Raw genomic sequence first — 21,551 nt, 5'->3', positions numbered from 1 at the left:
AAGACTGGTGTGCTGCGGTTCATTGGGTTGCAAAGAGTCTGACACAACTGAGCGACTGAAATGAACTGAACTGAACTAAAAGGCTCACTTTTACTCTGATTTTGACCAAATTTCTTTTTGTTTTAAGCAGTGGATCTTTAGCTATGGATCTTTTATATTCATCGTGCTATGCTCCTGGCAATGTCATTGAATTACAGAATCTTTTTATATTTTTTACCCATTATTTAACCTTATTTATAATCTTCTATATCTATACATATTTTAATAAAATGATTAAAAAAATCTGTATTCTCCTTTTTACTCTTAATTACATCAAATAATTTCTAACTCCAAAAGTTCCAACTAATTATTTTAATAGTTTTATAAAGACCTCTGAGTAAATAAATCATAATCTATCTCAGAGGTTGGCAAACAATGGCCCACTGAACAAATCCTGCTTTTTTGCAAGAAATTTTGGGGCGTTCATTTGCGTTTTCTGTGAATGTTTTTGCATTACAACAGCAGAGCTGAGTAGTTGTGACAGAGACCATATGGCCAGCAAAGCATAAAATATTTGCTACCTGTTCCTTTATAGAAAAAGTTTGCTGAATTTGATCTCTGTTATTTTGGAAAAGTCAGTGATTTTAAGACTTTCCACAGGAAAAACTACAAAAACAAAAAGAAATTTAAAAGCACATTTAAAAATATTTGAAAGGGAAAAAAGCTAAGCAATTGGATAAGCACTGTAGTGGCATGAAAAGAGTTAAGATTTCCAAAACATCTACTGCATAATTTAGACTGCTATGTAAATACCTATATTTACTCACAAAACTTAAGAAAAAACATGTCTTCCTTTTGCAATTTCAAAGATGAATTTTCTGATAAACTTTGGGCATAACACAAATTATTTATTTTTGCAAAATCTTAAGCCAGATATATTCCAATGTTGCCCAAAGGAGTCTGATTTCTGATAGTCTTAGCTTCATTAAAGAATACTTTTTTTTCCCTTTAAGGTAACATTTTGGATCTCTTAGAAATATAAAAGTGAACACATGTTAAGTATTTCATTTAACTCAATTAATGAATGAATTGAAAATATGTTATTGCTTACTAAAAGAAGAATTTTAAAAATGACTATGAAGTAAAGAAATGCTAAAATGAACTTAAAATAGATGCAAAAATTGGTATAGCACAGTCAATAATCAATGGAAGAAAGTGAAGAGGAACTAAAGAGCCTCTTAATGACAGTGGAAGAAGAGAGTGAAAAAGCTGACTTAAACCATTCAAAAAACTAAGATCATGGCATCCAGTCCCACCATTTCATGGCAAATAGGTGGGAAAAAATGCAAACAGTGGCAGATTTTACTTTCTTGGGCTCCCAAATAATAGCAGCCATGAAATTAAAAGACGCTTGCTCCTTGGAAGAAAAGCTATGACAAACCTAGACAGCGTATTAAAAAGCAGGAAAATCACTTTGCTTACAAAGGGTCATATAATCAAAGCTATGATTTTTCCAGTAGTCATACACAGATGTGAGAGTTGGACCCTAAAGAAGGCTGAAGACCAAAGAATTGATGTTTTCAAACTATGGTGTTGGAGAAGACTTGTGAGTCCTTTAGACTGCAAGGACATCAAACCAGTCAATTCTAAGGGAAATCAAACCTGAATATTCACTGGAAGGACTGATGCTGAAGCTGAAGCTCCAACACTTTAGCCACCTGATGCAAAGAGCTGAATCATTGGAAAAGACCCGACACTTGGAAAGATTGAAGCCAAAAGGAGAAGACGGTGGCAGAGGATGAGATGTTTGGATGGCATCATTGATGCAATGGACATACATTTGATCCAACTCTGGGAAATTGTGAAGAACAAGGAAGCCTGGGTTGCTGTAGTCCATGGGGTCACAAAGAGTTGAACATGACTTAGTGACTATAAAACTACTGGACACAACCAACTTACACTTCTGTGAACAGGCATCATTTGCATTATTACATATTTTCTACAACTGATGAAGCTGCAAAGTAGCTCAAAAACCATGAAAGACAGGGATCACCTGTAGGGAGTAAACAGAAAGTACCCCTGCTAGTCCTTTTTGGCCCATTTCAAAATCACAATTTTTCCTGACATCTCAAATGGTCCATTTTTTTCTCGCCTTATCTGTTTTATTACCAATATGGAACCCTGCATTTTTCATTTGTTCCTGCAACACTGTGGTACTTTGAAGAAATGTACAGCACTTTGGGGACTAATGCTAAGGTAGTTGTATAACTAAAACCCAAAAAAGGAACCATTTAACATTTAGCATTATACATTACTATCCAAAGACCTCAGCTACTCCTCTCTCTAAAGCATATATTTCTAAAATTTATACTGTCAGAGAGTCAGATACGACTGAGCAACTGAACTGAACTGTACTATTCTCAGTCATCTCTCTACATCTATGGCCTAGAGGAATTCACTGTTCCTTACTATACTATGTAAAGAAATTGAGCATCCTCTTCATTTCATTCTTGGATCTGACTATGCCCAAGAGGACATAGATGGAAAAGTTTCCATAGATATGGATCACAGTGTTTTCCTGAATGAAAGAACTAAAGAACCAGACTCCCTAGAGGTACAGTATTGTCAGTTCTCTAGAGGACAAAAATGTCTTTAGTCAATTTTTGGTTTTGATTCGAAGGCAGTTTCTTTTTCTGAGGCAATAAGTATTGTAGAGTAAGAAAAAAAAGTAGAGTAAGGGGTATGGTCAGTCAGCAAAAACAAGACTGGGAGCTGACTGTGGCTCAGATCATGATTCCTTATTGCCAAATTCAGACTTAAATTGAAGAAAGCAGGGGACACCACTAGGCCATTCAGGTACGACCTAAATCAAATCGCTTATGATTATACAAAGGAAGTGATAGTTTCAAGAGATAGATCTGATAGACAGAGTGCCTGAAGAACTATATATGGAGGTTCATGACATTGTACAGAAGGCAACGATCAAGAACATCCGCAAGAAAAAGAAATGCAAAAAGGCAAAATGGTTGTCTGAGGAGGCCTTACAAATAGCTGAGGGAAGAAGAGAAGTGAAAGGCAGAAGAGAAAAGGAAAGATACACCCATCTGAAAGCAGAGATCCAAAGAATAGTAAGGAGAGATAAGAAAGCCTTCCTCAGTGATCAGTGCAAAGAAATAAGGAAAACCATAGAATGGGAAAGACTAGAGATCTCTTCAAGAAAATTAGAGATACCAAGGGAAATTTCATGAAAAGATGGGCACAATAAAGGAAAGAAACAGTGTGGACCTAACAGAATAAGAAGATATTAAGAAGAGGTGGCAAGAATACACAGAAGATCTATACAAAAAAGATTTTCATGACCCAGATAACCACAATGGTGTGATCACTCACCAGAGCCAGACATCCTGGATTGTGAAGTCAAGAGGGCCTTATGAATCATCACTATGAACAAAGTTAGTGGAGGTTATGGAATTCCAGTTGAGCTATTTCAAATCCTAAAAGATGATGCTGTGAAAGTGCTGCACTCAATATGCCAGCAAATTTGGAAAACTCAACAGTGGCCACAGAACTGGAAAGGCTCAGTTTTCATTCCAATCACAAAGAAAGGCAATGCCAAAGAATGTTCAGACTACTGCACAATTGTACTCATCTCACACACTAGCAAAGTAACGCTCAAAATTCTCCAAGCCAGGCTTCAGTAATAGGTGAACCATGAACTTCCAGATGTTCAAGTTAGATTTAGAAAAGGCAGAGGAACCAGAGATCAAATTTCCAACATTCGTTGGATCATTGAAAAAGCAAGAGAGTTCCAGAAAAACATCTACTTCTGCTTTATTGACTATGCCAAAGCCTCTGACTGCATGGATCACAAGAAACTGTGGAAAATTTTGAAAGAGATGGAAATACCAGGCCACCTGATCTGCCTCCTAAGAAATCTGCATGCAGGTCAAGAATCAACAGTTAGAACTGGATATGGAGCAACAAACTTGTTCCAAATTGGGAAAGGAGCACATCAAGGCTGTATATTGTCACCCTGCTTATTTAACTTATATGTAGAGTACATATAACTTATATGCAGAGTACATACATCATGGAAAATACTGGACTAGATGAACCACAAGCTGGAATCAAGATTGCCAGGAGAAATATCAGTAACCTCAGATATGCAGATGAACCACCCTCATGGCAGAAAGTGAAGAACTAAAAGAGCCTCTTGATGAACATGAAAGAGGAGAGATAAAAAGTTGGCTTAAAACTCAACATTTAGAAAACTAAGATCGTGGCATCTGCTCCCATCACTTCATTGCAAATAGGTGGGGGGAAAATGGAAACAGTGATAGACTTCTGTTTTGGGGAGGCAAAATCACTGTAGATTGTGACTGCAGCAATGAAATTAAAAGGTGCTTGCTCCTTGGAAGAAAAACTATGATCAACCTAGACAATGTATTAAAAAGCAGAGACATTACTTTGCCAACAAAGGTCTGTCTAGTCAAAGTTCTGCTTTTTCCAGTAGTCATGTATAGATGTGAGAGTTGGACTATAAAGAAAGCTGAATGCCAAAAAGTTGATGCTTTTGAACTGTGGTGTTGGAGAAGACTCTTGAGAGTCCCTTGGACTGCAAGGGGATCCAACCAGTCAATCCTAATGGAAATCTGTCCTGAATACTGAAGCTGAAACTCCAATACTTTGGCTACCTGATGTGAAGAACTGACTCATTGGAAAAGACCCTGATGCTGGGAAAGATTGAAGGCAGGAGGAGAAGGGGACGACAGAGGATGAGATGGTTGGATAGGATCACTGACTCGATGGACATAAGTTTGAGCAAGCTCTGGGAGTTGGTGATGGAGAGGGAGGCTTGGCGTGCTGCAGTCCATAGGGTTGCAAAGAGTAATCCCAGGCCTGCAGAGATGGCAGAAAAGACAGGTGGCAGGTGATGTGCCCTATAAAAGCAAGTGAGCTTCAAACCTGGGGATTTTATGGGAAAGGGATGGCAGATAAGAGTCTGAAGTTTCGAAATAAGGAGCAAAGAAGAAATGTGTCTCATCTCATGGCCCACTGGGAGGTTGCAGGGGAAACAGTGATTAAGTTTGAGAGTCAGATTTCATTTAGAGAAAGAAAGTGAAAGTTATGTTTTCTGAATGTACTTATTATACAGTACCTTGAATGTATGTAAAATGTCTCAAAGCATAGATGCTTCAGCCAGACAAATTTGACACTGAATTTTACTACCAAGTGTGCAAATTTAGAAAAGATGTTAAACTTTCTAATTCTCATTTTTCTCTTCATAAATGGGTGCAATATACTTATCTAATTTTTGTAAGAAGAGGTTGGAATAGGAAGAATCACATATCTAGTGTGGAGCCTGAAATATCACAATAGACAAATAAACAGTAACCCAAATAGACACTTTAAAAGTTTATATTAAATGAATTGATATATTCTATCCAGGTTCTAAGGCAAAAAATTAACTAGATTACTTTATCAAAATGGCAACCCAGCCCACTAGTCCTGCCAGGAAAATCCCATGGACAGAGGAGCCTGGCAGGCTATAACCCATGGGGTCGCAGAGTTGGACACGACTGAGCACACGCACATACAGTATCAAAAAGCATCTACTGAGCATAATCCATACATAGGTTGCAGGGAGAAATGGACCTAATTCGTTAACTTCCCCCTTTTAAAATATGCACATTTCCATGTCATTATGCTCCAAATTCAGCAATGGAATTTTATTTAAAATAAAAGCTTAGTTTTAAAGAACCAATGTAAAGGATCTCTCTATGCAAATGTGATTTTAATACAGCTTGCTAACTTCACATCAAGATGAAATTGAGACTTTTACTTCAGGCCAAGATGAAATTGCTTCAGGCCAAGATGAAATAACATGGACTGGATTTACCTCTGGCTTAAAACAGCAAAAACAAAACAAAACTAGCAGTGATTTTTCAGGTACTGGATGTCAAACAACAAAAAACAAGTACCCTTGAATGACAAGAGGCAAACCAGGGAGGTAGAGGTAGTGGAAAGGGCCCCAGCTGCCCCAGGTTCTGCCCTGAGAGTCTCCAGCAACAGGGCAGGGAGGGGCGCTAACTGGAGTCTGGCCGTCTCTCTGCAGTAAAGGGATGGAGCTGAGGTGCAGAAAGAGCAAGGTAGCGAGAGTTCATAGATCAGAGGACAGGAGAAAGGCTATGCAGAAAAACACCTCTGAGCTATGGAGAGGCTCTGTGGTGGTATATTCCGCTGAATACTGATCAGCACGAGTCTGTGAAGAAACTGCTGATTCCAACAAAAACCATGTGAAAGGGGAAGAAATATCAATTCCTGGAACTCAGACTGGGCCTAGAATAGTGCCAGCAGTTTCTAGCAGCCAGCATGGTGGAAAGAGAAAGAGAAAAAAATGTCACTGGAGGATGTTATACAGGTTGTTTGAGAGCTATGGTACTTACCATTTACTAGGAAAGGGCTTAGCTGAGATGGTGACAGGAAAGAAGCTCGAAAGAGGGGAAAACGGAAATAAAAATGGCACTTTTAGAAAAAATTACTACTACCAGAAGTGATAAAATGAGACCAGTAAACGGTAGCCAATGGATAGTGATCTGGGTTCAAAGGAAGCTATTGATTCCGACCAGTATGACAAATCATCAGCAAGTCTCCCTGCTTGGAAGCCAATATTTTCTCCCTCCAAAAATATCCCTTTTAAAGGGATAAGGGTTAGGAATGTGGCTGCCTACCTCTATGATGCAACATAAAATGTCTAAAGCAGTGCATCGTAAACTCCTGTCTATTAAATAAAATTCATCCAGGAAATCTTGTTAAACTTCAGATAGTGATACAATTGGCCTAGGGTGAGGCCAACCATTCTGCCTATCTAAGTTTCCTCCCAGAGCTTCTGTTGCTGGTACCCAGGCCATAATTTACGTACTGAAGGTCTAAAAGTCTCCAAATGCTGTGTGCACCTTAATTGTCGGTGTTTAGTCACTTAGTCTTTTCTCACTCTTTTGCGACCCCACGGACTATAACCCATCAGGTTTCTCTGTCCACGGATTTCCCAGGCAGATAACTGGAATGTGTTGCCATTTCGTTCTCCAGGGCATCTTCCCGATCCAGGGATCAAACTGGTGTCTGTGGCACTGGGAGGTGAATTCTTTACCACTAAGCTACCAGGGAAGCCCACACTTTAATTAGGGGGTCCTAAAAATGGGGCAGTGGAGCCTAAGTTTTTGTGACACCAAGGTACATATACTATTTCTGTTATATTAAGTAGCAGTAGTTGTTGCTTAGTCATTAAGTCGTATCCGACTCTTTTGTGAACCCATGAATTGTATCCTGTCAGGCTCCTCTGTCCATGGGACTTCCCAGGCAAGAATACTGGAGTGGGTTGCCACTTCCTTCTCCAGGGGATCTTCTTGACCCAGGGATTGAACCCACGTGTCTCCTGCATTGCAGGAGGGTTCTTTAGCTGCTGAATCACCACCAGGGAAGGCCATAGTAAGTAGTACCTACTAAGGAAGGAAGTTTCCTAATGGAAAAAATGTATAAAGAATATCAGAGGATGTAGAACACTTTTATATTAAAAAGGGATAAAATCTATATTAGCAATATAAATATTTTCAGGATAAAACATTTACAGGCTTAAATTATTTATACCTGGTCTTATAGTGCAATGGTAAAGAATCTACCTGGCAACTCAAGAGATGCTGGAGAAGCATGTTTGATCCCTGGGTCAGGAAGAGTTCCTAAAGTAGGAAATGGCAACCCATTCCAGTATTCTGCCTGGAAAATCCCATGGACAAAGGAACATGGTAGGCTACAGTCCATGGGGTTGCAAAGGGTTGGACACGACTTAACATGCACACACTCAGGCACTTACCTTACATATATAATGTAAACCAATTACATCTTGATCTGAGAACCTCATAAGAACCACAGTAAGATAACTAAGGTTTTATATATCAAAAAGTAATGGTAGAATGAGAAAACTGTGAAAGCTAATCCTTTGACAATAATGTAAACAGTTTATGTGCTTCAGCATTGTAAACTAAACCAATCCTAAAGAAAGCAGTAGAAATTACAGATAAATGCACATTGACCTAAAAAATTCCTTCTATTGCAATTCCTTAATTGCCATCATTTAATGACTAGGCTAAAATTTTCTGAAGATACTAAGACAATTTCAAATCAAGTTAGATAAAGAGAATTCCTTTGAAATCATCTCAGATGACACGTAGCCAGGAGAAAATTGATCTTAGAGATCTACAAATGTCAACTGGCATCCAAGAAAGATGGTCTTGATTACATTCCCTGCATCCTTTGGCTATTATCTTAGAAAGCTGAAGGGAGCCAAGGACGCTATAAACTGTAGAGTAGTATCATTTTCTTCAAGCCATTCTTCAATAATAGAACTGGAGCTGCACAATCACTAAAAGCAGAGGGGCTGGAGAGGAGCAGCTTATTGTTAAGGAGGTCACTGAACCAACAAGTGTTTTTAATCTTTCTGCATCCTCCTACACCTAGGAGCTAGACTGGTAAGATATTGAAACTCCGTGATTTTAGAACAAACCATGATGTCATTTGCCAAACTGGCCCAGGCGAAGTAAAATGTAGGCAGTTGACTTCACAATGAGATTTGTGAAACAGTGACATACCTCTTATATATTCTGATTCCAGGCAAGGTGCTATTTCAATGACTAAAGGTGGTGATTTTCTCTACACTCTGTCACTGCCCCCTCCTTCACACCTCCCTGCCAGCTGGGCAATTTGCTGGAGATTTGGCATGGCCGCTGGAGTTCATTATTCAGAACTGCAGCTTATAAATATATAGATTCTATAAATAAATAGAAATTCTATAAATAAATAGAAATGCTATTTTCCCATTTATTTCCTATGGAAGGAAATAAAAAGACAAGCGTTTCTAAACACTTATTCAAGCAGTCATTTGGTTCTCTTTTATTTTCTTTGGGAAAGAGTCTTGATGACTCTGGCAGATATTCTGCCTTTTTCATTAAGTGCCTCTCACTGATAAGTAGAAAGAAAATGTTGTATCATATGGGAACCAAAAGACTTCCTTGCGAAGTCCTCCCACTGATTGTCTTGAGCTATTTGGGCTTCTTAAAAGCAAAGAATTGTCTCTCAGATTATCCAACCAAATAGCTGCCTCATTTTCAGATCATGTTGCAATATGACTTAAAACCCCAGAGGATGTACAAATCATATACTGTGAATTCAGTGTCATCAACAATTTATTATAGACAATTGCAAAAATATAGTTTAATTAAAGGCATTTTATTTGCTATACTATGGGAATAGTGAAATCTTTTTAGTTTGGATATAAAGTAAGTAAGTAAGTAAAGTCGCTCAGTCATGTCTGACTCTTTGGACCCCATGGACTATAGCCTACCAGGCTCCTCCGTCCATGGGATTTTCCAGGAAAGAGTACTGGAGTGGTTTGCCATTTCCTTCTCCAGGGGATCTTCCCGACCCAGGGATCGAACCCGGGTCTTCAGCATTGCAAACAGACGCTTTACCATCTGAGCCACCAGGAAAGTATGAGGGGAAAAAAGTGTGTTCCCAAAGAGTTTGAGTTTTCTTTGTTCCTTCCTTTTCTTCGTCCATCCCATCTCCCTCCTACCACCCTTAACAGCCAAGGTGCCAGGACATTACTTTGATGGAGTTGATATTTAGATCTAGTTTTCTCATTTTAATGATATGTATGGTTTTCCAATACTCAGTATGAAATATTGATATGTCACCATAAAGGAATATAAAGCCCATTTTGTAATTTGAGGGTAATTTACAAAGTGTGTGGGTGTATGTTATATGACTTCTTTTGTCAAAGTTACATGTCCTCAACTCAAATGAGAAAACACTTATTGGGAACCAAGAATTTGCAAAGTCATTGTATATTAAATGACTGATGATACGCAAATTGACTAGAGATGGCCTCTGCCAACTCATGGAGGAGATAGCTACTTGCAAAAACTGTATGAGACAAACTCAGGAAAGCCGTGTAACTATTTGATTCATTTAAACATTTGCTGCACTATTGCTATGGTAGGCACTATGTAAAGCAGTGACAAGAGACAGCTTTGACCTTAAGAAACCTGTAATCAAAATTTAGAAAGACAAGGAAGTACCTAGTCATGCTGTGGTAATTGCTATAAAGAACATCAGCACATATACAGTGAATCTCTGAACTTCTCAATATCAAAGACGATAGGTACTAAACCTACACATATGTGTGGTCACTTTAATGGCAGAAATGAATATCAGATTATAACACTGCTAAGCCTGAACAGAGCCCTTTCACCCACAGTATTACCATCTAAGCCATCACGGAAGTCCTTTGCTCCTATGCACAATCTTTGATATTGCGTTCTTGCTCTTCTTCCAATCCCTGCCAAGTCAATTACCAGTTTCGATGGATGCATTTCATTGTAACACATTCTGCAAATGTTTCTGTGCAGTTCTCTATTCCTCATCCAAATCTAGTTCATTTTTTTCTTAATCTACTTCAATTGTGGCCTTCAAATTGTACCCTTTGATTTAATCTTTTTAATTCTATAGCAAGTGTCTATAACACTCCATATGTAACTCAAAGTTTGTGAATCATAAACTTATGATTTATATTTTTCATAAATTAGAATCTTAATTCTTCAATCTAGTAATTAAGGGCCATCATAATTACTCTAACTATACAAACATGAATGGCACTCTAAAATTTATAAGGCACATTCATACCATGATCATGACATTAATCTACCGAGACAGGTAAAATATGTTATTTTTCTAAGAGAGATAATGACTCTTCTGAAGCAACAGGACAATTGAGAATACTCCCAGTTTGAATTTAGGTATTCTGCCTTCAAATATGAATCTTCCAAGATATAATGATCAATACTACTTTACATAAATCAGACATCCCCATAATGATAGTTTTCTTCAAGAATAATGGGTTACTTGCCCGTATAATAACAAAAACAAAAATACCCTTTTACTTGAAATGCTTTTCTTCATTTTATATTATTTCATGTCTATTATTTCCTCAAGGACATCAACTTACCTTCTTTAGAAAATCACTTCTGGGTAGAATTCATCTTACTTTTATTATTTTTAAAAGTAATTAATTGTTCTCCATACTTATTTACTCAAATTTTACTACACTATCTTCACTTGCTGTATTAGTTTATAGTTTAACTTTGATATTTATAGTTTGACTTCAACTCTCTTGGACATACTATGTCTTTTGATATTTAAAAATATATAATACTTGATAAAGTTCTTTGCATATAGCAAATATTCATTAAATGCTTGTTGACTCATTACTGGTCTTTCATTGCATACTGTCTCTTCTGTCCCTATACATAGTTGTGGTAGGCAGATTAATGGCCTCCCAAAGATGTCCATGTTTAAACCCCAGAAACTATGGTTTGTTTAGGTTAAATGCAAAGAGCAATTAAAGAATTACAGAAAGAATTAAATGTGCTAATCAGCTGACCTTGTAATGAGGAGATTATTCTGGATTACCTGGGAGGCTTTACACATCACAGGAGTTCTTATAAATAATAGAAGGAAGCAGAAGAGAAAGAACCAGAGAGATGGTGGCATGAGAAGGAGTCACCCAACTTTACTGGATCTGTAGACTCAGGAAAGGACGGTGAATAAAAGCACAGGGAGCCCAGCTAGGTGTTCTGTGATGACCTGGATGGGTGGATGGGGGTGGAGTGGGAGAGAGGCCCAACAAGGAGAGGATGTATGTGTACACATAGCTGATTCACTTCATTGTAGAGCAAAAACTAACAACACTAAAACAATTATACTCCAGTAAAAAGGAAAAGAGAGAGCTTTTTTGGCCTCCAAAAGCTGGAAAAGGAAAAAAAAAAAAAAAAGGACTTTCCTCTAGAATCTCTAGAAAGATGGGTAGCTCTGATTTTAACCTAATGGAGACCAACTTCACCCTCTGACTTTCAGAACTATATGATGATAAGTTTGTGCTGTTTTAAGCCATTGTTTGTGATAATGTGTTCCAGCAGTCACAGGAAATGAATATTTAACTAACATACCATTTATTTGATAAAAATACTAAAGATGGGCTTTTACGGAAAATCTACTGAGATTTTTCTGAATCATGTGAGAGTATATTTTTACTCAGCTTAAATTTTGCACAAGTGTTTTCTGTGTGTGTTTGCAACTTGATTGTAAACAGCTGTAGTTAAACGCGAGTCAGTCATTTCAGTAGCTCAGTTGTATCCGGTTCTTTGCAACCCAATGGACTATAGCACACCAGGCCTCCCTGTCCTTCCCAGAGCTTGCTCAAACTCATGTCCATGGATGGTTGATGCCATCCAACCATCTCACCCTCTGTCCTCCCCTTTTCCTCCTGCCTTCAATCTTTCCCAGCATCAGGGTCTTTTCCAGTGAGTCAGTTCTTCACATCAGGTGGCCAAAGTACTGGAGCTTCAGCTTCAGCAACAGTCTTTCTAATGAATATTCAGGACTGATTTTCTTTAAGATTCACTGGTTGGATCTCCTTGCTGTCCAAGGGACTCTCAAGAGTCTTCTCCAACACCACAGTTCAAAAGCATCAGTTCTTTGGTGCTCAGCTTTCTTTATAGTCCAACTCTCACAACCATACATGAGTACATGAAAAACCACAGCTTTGACTAGACAAATCTTTGTCAGCAAAGTAATGTTTCTGCTTTTCATTATGCTGTCTAGGTTGGTCATAGCTTTTCTTCCAAGGAGCAAGTGTCTTTTAATTTCATGGCTGCAGTCACCATCTGCCGTGATTTTGGAGCCCAAACAACTAAAGTCTCTCACTGTTTCCATTGTTTCCGCATCTATTTGCCATGAAGTGATGGGACCGGATGCCACGATCTTAGAACATGAATCCTCTTCACATGAACCCTTCTACCCTTTTTGACTGCATCTCCCATCATTATTCTCCTTTCACTCAAGACACACGCCATTCTATGTACAGCTTTCTAAAAGAGCTAAGTGCTCCCCCAAATTCTGGCTTTTTCTCATTGACCCCTTGCCCTCCACACACTTAGGTTTTAAACGTCAGTTTGGACACCACTTCCACGGCAACCTTGCTGTCCTGCATCTGAGGTAGGCCCTTTCCTCTGCGTTTCCTTTGCCTACTACATACTATTTGCTATAGTTCAGTTGCCTTTTAATATCTCAGTTTTCCCATCTTGAGCTCAGGAACTATGCTTTGAGCCGTCCTTCCAACCCCAGCCTTGGCAGTGCTGTTCACAATAGTGACTCAATAAAACATTGGGCAGTGAACAGAAGAACTCTCACACCTCTCAAACATCTCTCTATAGCGCATTTTCAAATTATGTTCCGCATTTGATTCATTCTCGTTCCCCAATGCCTCTTTAGCTGACATTTTAAATTTCTCCTTTTCACAGAGTTCCATGGTAACATTCTCGTCCCCTTCTTCCTTTTATTGCCAATTCCTGAGACGCGAGGCACACCTGTGCCACAGCTTCAACTCATTTACGTTTTAATCCTCTGCATATCTGGCTTCTGAAAGCACCCTACTACGGAAATGATTCTCTTAATATCACCACCTGCCTACCTCAATTCAATAACCTTTTCTCAATTCGTGTTTTATTAAATCTCTCCAATTCTTTAGACTTTTGATCTTTAAGCCTCTTTATTATTCTTGTTCTTCTGTTCTTTTCTGCTAGTTTCTCTTTCTCCAGAGCTGGCCCTTTGCCTCTTGATTCATAACTGTGGTTCTTATTCTAATTTGGTTCTGTGTCTCCTGCTCCCCTCCTTAAAGACTCACACGATCTGTTCTCTCAAAGGTTTTTACATCCCACTCCCTGGCTTCTCACCTTCGCTTCAGTCCCATATGTGTAAAGCCAAATGGCAATACAAATTTGTTTCCCTGACATTATTGGAAACTCAGCCTTTCCTAAACAAATATTATTTTCCCTGAATTCAGTTACCATTCAGAATATACCCATGACCGTGAGGATAATGGCTTTAGTTGTAATTCCCTGTATTTGAAAATTTAGGAGTAGCATGGATTCCTATTTTTACTTTACCCATTAGATTCAATTATTCATAGTTTCCTTATATCTATGATATAAATAATATTAATATTCACAATTCTTTTGCCCTTTAGTGATTGTGCACTCATCATTTCCTACCAAATTTTTTAGTCAGATATAATTTGAGTACAAATCCTGAGTCCCTCTCTGTCTGCTGTCTAACCAAGGGGAAGATGTTTAACTTCTCTAAGCCTCGATTTTCTTAATTTGTAGAAATAGCACCATAAACATACTCAATAATACTAATAGTTTATATGCTCTGAGAGTGAATTACTGTAAATAAAACATTAAGCACAATTTCTGACAAAAGTAAAAGCACTCATTAAATAGATATTACTGTGTTCATCTCCCAAATGACACTTTTTTCCACATGTTAACATCTCAGAAATCACATTGTTTTATAATCAATAATATGTCATAGATTATGTGTCAATCTTGTTTACTTGTGGTTCTAGAATAATCAATAATGCATTGGCAGAAGGATTCTTTGCCTCTGAGGCACTAGGAAAGCCCATATTCATTTGAAATTGCCTGCCTTCCTCCTTGAATCAGAAGAGGGCAGTATTATTGCTTCCTTCCTTCCATTATGATGTTTCACATATTTTGGACATTTTCCCAGAGTCTGTTGCGGTAGGTTCTCTTTAACATCCATTTCTGAGAGCCATATATAAAAGGGCTCAAGCCAAATGTTAGTTGGCCTGTCAGCTCTGGCACCTAGTTAACGTATCCAATAGAACCATCACCTGGGAATGGGCAGGAAGCTGGCAGAGGAGATGGAAAGAACACCTGTTCCCTTGAGTGATGTTTGTCCCCCAGTGAGCAGGGAAGAATGGGCATGTGTCCTGATTTTCACATTCTCTGAATGGCCATAGTAGGAGGATATTCAACCTTTTAGAAAAATAAAATTTGAATATTGTATATACAATAAATTCTACACAGTATATTTTTAGATGAAGTAAGCTATCAGATTAACAAAATATTCATAGGATTTATTTTAATAAAAACAATTTTGAGCAACCAATTTAGGCTCTAAGTGATTTGGATTAAAAGACTGCTGTCCACTGAAGAAACAGTTTTTAAGTTTAAAGAATATAGATTGGATGAACGGTGCAAAATTTATATTGAACAACTAGCCTATATTTATATGCAATAATTATTTATGCATCAGATATTTAGTAATGCAAAATGACAAAACATCAGAATGCTAGTCACTTAGATTTCTGTCAACCATGTCATGCATACTTAAAAGAGACTCTTTAAAAACATATTTTAAATATCTGTTATCTTCTAAGTAAATGCATACATATTTCTTTATTCATGAGGTTGCCCAATTTTATTAATGCAAAACTATGTAAATTATCATTAAATAATTTAATATCAATACTTTTATAGTTGATTCCTTTTCTTATATTACACCTACCTTCCCTTTCTTTTTTTATTTTATTATTTTTTAATTTCTTTATTGTAATTGGAGGCTAAATACTTTACAATATTGTAGTGGTTTTTGCCATACCTTGACATGAATCAGTCATGGATGTACATGTGTTCCCCATCCTGAACACCCCTGCCAACTCCCTCCCCATCCCATCCCGCAGGGTCATCACAGTGCATCAGCCCTGAGCACCCTGACTCATGCATCGAACCTGGACAGGCGATCTGTTTCACATATGGTAATATACATGTTTCAGTGCTGCTCTCTCAAATCATCACACCCTCACCTTCTCCCACAGAGTCCAAAAGACTGTTCTATACATCTGTGTCTCTTTAACTATCTCACATATAGGGTCATTGTTGCCATCTTTCTAAGTTCCATATATATGCATTAGTATACTGTATTGGTCTTTATCTTTCTGGCTTACTTCACTATGTATAATGGGCCCCAGTTTCATCCATCTCATTAGAACTAATTCAAATGAATTCTTTTTAATGGCTGAGGAATATTCCATGGTGTATATGTACCACAGCTTCCTTATCCATTCGTCTGCTGATGGGCATCTAGGTTGCTTCCATGTCCTGGCTATTATAAACAGTGCTGCGATGAACATTGGGGTGCACACGTCTCTGTCAATTCTGGTTTCCTTGTTACCTTCCCTTTCTACCCTGGCAGAGTAGAAGGACATGCACTTATCTTCTCCTGTGAGAACTCCAAAATTACAACTCGCTGCTGAATAACCATCAACAGGAGAATGTTGGATCCCACCAAAAAAAGATACCCCACATCCAAAGGCAAAGGAGAAGCTCCAACAAGATGGTAGGAGAGGAGAAATTGCATTTAGAATCAAACTCCATACCTACCAGAGATGCTCAGAGGACTAAAACAAAACCTTCTCCTGGGTACGCACCAGGAGAACCCACAGAGACAGAGCCAGACTTGGCTCTGAGTGCTTGAGTGTCTCCTGTGGAGGTATAGGTCAGCAGTGGGTCACATGGACCACAGCCTTGTCTAAATCAAAGCAACTATGAGCCATGTGGGTACCCAAGACGGACAGGTCATGGTGGAGAGTTCTGACAAAATGTGGTCCATAGGAGAAAGGAATTGTAAACCACTTCAGTATTCTTGCCTTGAGAACCCCATGCACAGTATGAAAAGGCAAGAAGATAGGACACTGAAAGATGAACTACCCAAGGTCGGTAGGTGCCAAATATGCTACTGGAGAACAGTAGAGAAATAAATCCAGAAAGAATGAAGAAATGGAGCCAAAGCAAAAACTACACCCAGTTGTGGGTATGACTGGTGATGGAAGTAAAGTCCAAAGCTGTATGGAACAATGTTGCCTAGGAACCTGGAACGCTAGGTCCATAGATCAAGGTAAATTGGAAGTGGTCAAACACGAGATGGGAAGAGTGAACACTGACATTTTAGGAATCAGTGAACTAAAATGGACTGAAATGGGTGAATTTAACTCAGATGACAATTGTATCTACTACTATGAGCAAGAATCCTTTAGAAGAAATGGAGTAGCCATAATAGTCAACAAAAGATTCCTAAATGCAGTACTTGGATGCAATCTCAGAAACGACAGAATGATCTCTGTTCATTTCCAAGGCAAACCATTCAATATTACAGCAATCCAAGTCTATGCCCCAACCACTAAGGCTGAAGAAGGTGAATTTGAATGAGTCTATGAAGATCTACAAGACCTTTTAGAACTAATACCCAAAAAAGATGTCCTTTTCATTATAGGGGACTGGAATGCAAATGTAGGAAGTCAAGAGATACCTGGAATAACAGGCAAATTTGGCCTTGGAGTACAAAATGAAGCAGGGAAAAGGCTAACAGAGTTTTGCCAAGAGAATGCACTGGTCATAGAAAATACCCTCTTCCAAAACACAAGAGATGATTCTATACATGGACATCACCAGATGGTCAACACCAAAATCAGATTGATTATATTCTTTGCAGCTGAAGATGGATAAATTACACAGTCAGCAAAAAGAAAATCAGGAGCTGATGGTGGCTCAGAATATGAACTCCTTATTGCAAAATTCAGATATAAATTGAAGAAAGTAGGGAAAATCACTAGCCCATTCAGGTATGGCCTAAATCAAATCCCTTATGATTGTACAGTAGAAGTGACAAATAGATTCAAGGGACTAGATCTGATAGACAGAGTACCTGAAGAACTATGGATAGAGGTTCACGACATTGTACAGTAGGCAGTGATCAAGACCATGCCCAATAAAAAGAAATGTAAAAAGACAAAATGGTTCTTTGAGGAGGCCTTTAAAAAGCTGAGAAAAAAGAGAAGTGAACGGCAAAAGAGAAAAGGAAAGATATACCCATTTGAATGTAGACTTCCAAAGAATAGCCAGGAGAGATAAGAAAGCTTTCCTCAGTGATCAGTGCAAAGAAATAGAGGAAAACAACAGAATGGGAAAGACTAGGGATCTCTCAAGAAAATTAGAGACACCTATGGAACATTTCATGCAATGAGGGGTACAATAAAGGACAGAAATAGTGTGGACCTAACAGAAGCAGAAGAAATTAAGAAGAGGTGACAACAATATACAAAGAACTATACAAAAAAGATCTTCATGACCCAGATAGCCATGATGCTGTGATCACTCACCTAGAGCCAGAAATCCTGCAATGTGAAGTCAAGTGGGCCTTATGAAGTATCACTACGAACAAAACTAGCGGAGGTGATGGAATTCCAATTGAGCTATCTCAAATCTTAAAATATGATGCTGTGAAAGTGCTGCACTCAATATGCCAGCAAATTTGCAAAACTCAGCAGTGGCCACAGAACTGGGAAAGGTCAGTTTTCATTGCAATTCCAAAGAAGGGCAATGCCAAAGAATGCTCAAACTACCACACAATTGCACTCACCTCACATGCTAGCAAAGTAATGCTCAAAATTCTCCAAGCTAGGCTTCAATAGTAAGTGAGCCATGAACTTTCAGATGTTCAAGCTAGATTTAGAAAAGGCAGAGGAACCAGAGATCAAATTGCCAACATCCACTGGATCATCGAAAAAGCAAGAGTGTTCCAGAAAAACATCTACTTCTGCTTTATTGACTATGTCAAAGCCTTTGACTGTGTGAATCACAACAAACTGGAAAATTCTTCAAGAGATGGGAATACCAAACCACCTGACCTGCCTCCTGAGAAATCTGTATGCAGGTCAGGAAGCAACAGTGAGAACTAGACATGGAATAACAGACTGGTTCCAAATCGGGAAAGGAGTACGTCAAGGCTGTATATTGTCACCCTGCTAATTTAACTTACATGCAGAGTACATCAAGTGAAATGCTGGACTGGATGAAACACAAGCTGGAATCAAGACTGCCAGGAGAAATATCAGTAACCTCAGATATGCAGATGACACCACCCTTAGGGCAGAAAGTGAAGAACTAAAGAGCCTCTTAATGAAAGTGAAAGTGAAAGGGGAGTGAAAAAATTGGCTTAAAACTCAACTTTCAGAAAACTAAGATCATGGCATCTGGTTCCATCACCTCATGGCAAATTGATGGGGAAACAGTGGAAACAGTGAGAGACTTTATTTTCTTGGGCTCCAAAATCACTGCAGATGGTAACTGCAGCCATGAAATTAAAAGATACTTGCTTTTTGGAAGAAAGGCTATGACCAACCTAGACAGCATATTAAAAAGCAGAGATATTGGCAAAGGACAACAAAGGTCCATCTAGTCGAAGCTAAGGTTTTTCCAGGAGTCATGTGTAGATGTGAGAATTGGACTATAAAAAAAGCCAAAGAATAGATGCTTTGGAACTGTGGTGTTGGATAAAACTCTTGAGAGTGCCTTAGACTGCAAGGATATCCAACCAGTCCATCCTAAGGGAAAGCAGTCCTGAATTTTTACTGGAAGGACTGATGTTGAAGCTGAAACTCCAAAACTTTGTCTACCTGATGCTAGGAGCTGACTCATTGGAAAACACCCTATGCTGGGAAAGATTTAAAGCAGGAGGAGAAGGGGACAACAGAGGATGAGATGATTGGATGGCATCACCGACTCAATGGACAGAGTTTGAATGAGCTCTGGGAATTGGTGACGGACAGGGAAGCCTGGAGTGTTTCAGTCCATGGGGTGGCATAGAGTTGGACACAACTGAGTGACTGAACTGAACTGAACTACACCCTGCTCCTGATAGGATCTTACTCCTACTGGAACAAACTGTCAGAATCCAATCATTTCAACTAGCTTAATCATTCTTATTTTTGTTTTCCCTCAATCACAAAAATTTCTTGAAAGTATCTTAAGGGATTTAAAATTATTCTTCAAAAACTCAGTTGGATCTGTCCAAATTTATGCACTATACATGTTGCCAAAACTAATTCACTTATAATTGATATAATTTGTCCTTCCTTTTTAACTCATTAATGGATTCTGGGCCTGCAGTATACTTTTTATAGATTAAAGAATCAACAATCATTGTTCTAATTTGCTCAAACAGGTAAGAGTTATATACTGATGTTGTTTTTATGGGAAATATAATGCCATATTTACTCTGTGTTTGGTGTAGTCTAAAGATGAATCAAAATCATTGTCACAAACACTGGAAAAGATAAAAACAGAGTCTTGGAAAAGTCTCTATAAACAGGATATGCTTTCTGCTATACTGGAAATGTCAGTTAGTGAGATAGTAATAAAGATAAGACATGTAAACTCTTTTCATAGCTACAGTTATTCAAGATTAACCAAGATAAGCCCAGTTAGGTACATACACTCATTGTTAACTAATGTCTCAAATGCACCCAAAGAGGCAGAATCTTCTTTTGCATAGGCAGATCCACAAATGGCTATGACTCTTGCAAAGATTTTGTAAAAATTTTGGCTGTGGGGGAGGATTTTATAGATGTAATTATATATTTAAGGAGCCAAAATGATTATAGATCACACTGTAACATTAAAATATAAATGTTTCTTTTGTTCATCTATCTCCCAAATATAAAAAGGAAGGAGAATCTCCTTCTTTCTTTCTTTACTCTGGCATCAAACTCACATTTTAGTTTCTACATAATAAGGGATCACTTCTCATAGACAATTACCTTTGTGTTTTTGGAAAACAGACCCATTATAGGTGAGGTTGTTTAGTGGTTTTGGTTTCTCATGAAACCTCTCTCCTTGGCTTGCAAATGGGCACCTACTTACTGTCCGCTCCAATGGCGTACTCTATACAAACACGTCCCAGTGTGTCTCCCTCTTTACATAAGGACACCAGTCATACTGGACTAACTTCACTCATGGGACCTCATTTAACTTTTAGTTACCTATTTAAAGGGCTTCCCGAAGGCTCAATGGGTAAAGAATCCACTTGCAATGCAGGAGATGCAGGTTGCCACCCACTCCAGTATTCTTGCGGGAAATCCCATGGACAGAGGAGCCTGGTGGGTTTTAGTCCATGGGGTTGCAAAAGAGAAAGACACCACCAGCAACTAAACAACAACAACAAATGGCTCCTCTTGGGCAGATGGCCCTCAAACGAATAAACAAGTAATCCGTACCATAACGCTTTATGTATAATTGTATCTTGATATCATCATTAAGAACAGCATACTTGAAATAATACATCCAACTGAAGAAAAGGAACTCTAAGATTTATACAGTGGCCATGAGTCCATAACACTGTTGAAATCTTACTGTGCAGGTTAACATTTCCTGCCTTGGCAGGGAAATAAATCCTTTGGTTAGGCCCTCATTTCTTCCAATGTGGAGAAACTCCCCATCAGAGTTCCTCCACATCCTTAGCTTTTCATTCCAGTTGACCTCAATCTAATCATCCTCTTTGATCATATCTGAGATGGGCATTGGAGGCCAGTTGAGGGTGGCCCAATTTCAGAATTTCAAGGATTTTAGTACAAATGTGAGCCAGGAGTCACTTTAGAAGCTGAAGAAAAAACCCATTTTTTAATGTACCTGGTTTTTCAATTACTAACATCAGCTCTATCACCAATATCAGAAACCTGGTTGTACTCAATTTCCTCTCTTACCCTCAACTGAAAATAGTTATGGCAACAGAACCCTAACTGACCTTCCTATGTACTCCTT

Source organism: Muntiacus reevesi, chromosome 13 (genome assembly GCF_963930625.1).
Source record: "Muntiacus reevesi chromosome 13, mMunRee1.1, whole genome shotgun sequence".
In the NCBI taxonomy this organism is placed as follows: domain Eukaryota; kingdom Metazoa; phylum Chordata; class Mammalia; order Artiodactyla; family Cervidae; genus Muntiacus; species Muntiacus reevesi.
This window is presented reverse-complemented; position numbering follows the sequence as displayed.